Source organism: Octodon degus, unplaced genomic scaffold, assembly GCF_000260255.1.
Source record: "Octodon degus isolate 3935 unplaced genomic scaffold, OctDeg1.0 scaffold00029, whole genome shotgun sequence".
NCBI lineage: Eukaryota > Metazoa > Chordata > Mammalia > Rodentia > Octodontidae > Octodon > Octodon degus.
This window is the reverse complement of record NW_004524605.1, coordinates 8818251-8822105: the sequence shown is the minus strand read 5'-3', so window position 1 is coordinate 8822105 and position 3855 is coordinate 8818251.

Sequence of the window (3855 nt, the reverse complement as noted above, 5' to 3'; positions counted from 1 at the left end):
ACCCCCCTCCTTCTTCAACTCAGCTCAGGATGCAGTTTCCTTTTATCCTTCCCACTGCCTCAGGGAATACCCCAACCAGCCCCTCAGATCTATCTAAACATCCCCCTCAAACTCACCCTGGGAAAAGGCCATAGAAGCCTCTACCTCCTTGTGTTGAACTCCAGAGAATCTCTCATCTTCCCCAGATTCTCTCCATGTCCTCAAAGATAATAAAGCCCCCTTCTCTTTTTTTCTTCTGACCGTTTCTCTGCTGTGACAGTGCCTGAAAAAACTATCATAAATGAATAAATAATAGAAAACAGGGGAACACAACTTTTGCAAAAAGGAAGAGGGTATGTGGCATCCTACCATTACCCGGGTCCTTCCTATAATCATAGTTATTATGTGCTTAGATATTTGTATACATGACTGTGTTTGTTTACCACACACTTACCTGTGTCTCACCCTCATTTTTCAGTTTCTTATCTCAAATATGCTGTTGAGCTCTTAAGTCAAGAATTTAACTCACTTTAATATAATCAGTACCCAGCACAGTTTCAAGAACAAAGTATACATTCAGCAATGCATGTTTAGTCAATGGCTGGATACCCATGCGATATTTTGTTTTATTCCCTTAGCAAACCTTATTTTTAACATACACAGCTTGATTTGGCTTTGGTTCCTTGTGATCTAAGTGCTTTGACTATGACAATGATAGTAATGAGCAGAGATTTAGACTTCATAGATGCTTTTACAGTTACCTTCTTGGTAGACTTGAGAAATGCAATGACCTTCTCGATGAGCTGATAATAGCATTAGTCATGTACATTTATGCAATTTATGAAGTACATTTGCATCTATTATCACAGATAATTTTCACAACAGTCTTTCACAACAAAGGACACTTTAGACAAAGAGGTTGAGATAGCTAACAGGTATCAATATCAGAGCCCAAGTTTTTCATTTACCTGCACCTCACTCTCTGATTTGCCCCAGGATTTCTATTGTTATCATATTGTTGCTGCTGTTACTATGATTGGTTGAGCCTTTGCTACAAACTGGACAATGAGTTCTGTGCCTTTCCTCAATTAGAATAGCTAATCTTTATAACAACCTCCCATTAGTACTTTTAATGTTCTTTGCCAACAGATGAAGACAATGAGATGCAGAGGAATCAGAAAGCTAAAGCTAATAATTGATTAATATGACACTTGACCCAGGATTTTCTGCTTCTTGAAACCAAGTTACAAGTTACAACTGTGCTGTATGCCCTCTTGCTACAAAAAGAACTAGAACACAATCTGGGATTTTGGAAGTCATTCATGCACAATAATCCAGGACCAGGATTTTGGTAGTGACTCCAAAGCCTCTGTGGTACAATGAAGAGTTTTAAAAAATCTGCTGTGAATGGGAAGCCTGGAAAGATTTACCTGAATGAGAATGGTTTCCCTCTGATCTGGGGGCTTAATTAATGCACTTAATTATTGAGAGATATGCAACAGGATTGCGCAGAACCTTGGCTGTATGCTTCTTTTCTATTGTGAACTGTGTTAATTTTCAGTGTTGCTCAAAATGCTGGCTGAATGAAAACAGGCTAAATGAGAATGATTTTTTTTTTCCAAGTGGGAGAAAATGTAATCACAGTGAGTCATTGATGTTGATGCACTGCTTTTCCTCTCTCATTTAAACACCCATCCTCTTTACACGTAGGTGGAGGTGCGCAACCCTTTGGTGAGCACTAAGGGCTACTTTCTCCCACACGCTTCCCTCGCTCTGCTCATCATTGTGCTCGTCACTGCCTGTTGGAGACCACCTTTAGCATCCACCTGTAAGTAAGAACATGCGAGATTTGTCCTTCTTTTCTTTTCTTTTTTTTTTTTTTTTTTTTGGTGGAACCAGGGATTGAACTCAGGCCCTTGCACTTGTCAGGGAAGCGCTTATTCCACAGAGCCATCCCTGGCCCCAAGATTTGTCCTTCTTCACCTGCCTTATTTCACTTCACACAAGGTTCACTCTTGCTGGGGAAGGGTATGATGGGGGAAAGGTGGTTAGTGGGTACAGCAGTGCTTTGGGTGGGGGGAATGGCTTCTGCTGTTCTGCAGCTCCACAGGTGTACTTTGATTAACAGCTATTGGCCAGCAGGACAGCTCAGCAGATTAAAGTGGCTGCTTAGGCAGATGTAGGGACCGAGGTTTGATCCCTGGCATGCCCTACTGGCCCTGACCCCAGGGCACGCTGAGATGGAGATTGAGATTGGGCATGATGGCACGCACCTGAAATCCCAGTGCTTGGGGGGCTGAAAACAGGAGGATCACTGTGAGTTTGATCTATGTAGTGAGACTCTATACTAAATACATTAAAAAAAACTATTAACTGTATACTTCAAAAGACCTACTAGAAAGGATTTAAATACTTCCAGTACAAACAATGTCTGCTATGACTGATGAGCCAATTACCCTTATCTGATCATCACAAATTGTATATAGGCATTTAATTTATCTTTTTGTTTGTTTGTTTTGTGCAGGGTCTCACTACCCAGCTCAGACTCATAGTGACCCTCCTGATTTCTGCCTCCCTAGCGCTGGGAATACAGGTATACACTACCATGCCTGGACTCCATTGTCAGCTCTGCATGCCCAAGGGTGGGCCAGCATAGTGCAGAGCCTGTATATAGGTATTGAAGTGTCAGACAGTATCCCATAAATAAAAAGTTCACCAAAAAATATATCTACACACTTCAGGAAAAGAAAAATAATAGAATGTTTTCAACAGATGGTATTACTCTCCTATGGGAGATCCTAGGTGTTGTTGCATATTGCAGAAATCCCACTACACTGCTGGCCCTTAGAGAAGAAACTGGTAATGCATGTGCAGCAATCTTAATGACAAAAGTTACCCTAACACAGCTCACCATACTAAAAAAAAATGCCTGGAAGCCAATGGTACCACTTTGAGAATCTCTTGTAGTTGTAGAGGCCAAAGGAAATGTGTATTAATCTCAAGCTGTCTCAATAAATTTAGTATTACAATATTTATGTAAGTTTTCCCTTTCTGCAATGTGTATACTCTTTTGGCAGACTTTTTATATACAACTACCATATGTCAGTTAAAATTCTTTTAAATTAAAAAAAGCAATGACACACAACAATACATTTTCACCTTTACATAGGCCAATTACCACAAATATGTCAACAGTAACTACTTTGATTTTCCATGTGGCACCTTATTGGATTATCTTCCATCTAGGTTTTTAAAAAAGAGTGAGGGATAAAGGAGTTCTATAGAATGAGTGTGATTCACTGTAAGACACTGTATGGGCGTGTCTCACATCCATTCTTTAGGTAGCTACTCCACAAACTCCTGAGCACTGCTGTGTGTGCTCCCATTCTGCAGATGAAAGGAGACCTTGACTTCCTGTCTCCTGTGACTAGAACTGAGGGAACAGTTGAAAGATCCAACTGTCACATCTAGGAATATACCAAGGGATACAATGAGAGTGTTAGAAATAAAAACACAAAAGTAGAGCAGAAGTAGAGGGTGTTCGGATGGGTTGTGTCATATTAGAATCAAAGAACCCTTGCATGTGCATTATCCAGCTAGGTTTTACAATCGTTGAATCCCACACTCAAATGCTGATGCAGTTTGAATTATGCTTGTTTGCCTAATTCATACCTCTGATATGAATAATGATGGTGATGATGACAATGAAAGTTTGCTTTTCAACTTAAAAATTGTAAAAAAAAATCTCCAAATTTATTACATCATATTTTTTTCTGAATTATGTGCTTTTATTTTATTATTTTTTTCTTTTCAAAGTTTTATTGATAAACATATAGCAATGAGACAGTTTCAAATCAAATCGAAAGTACAGTTTCA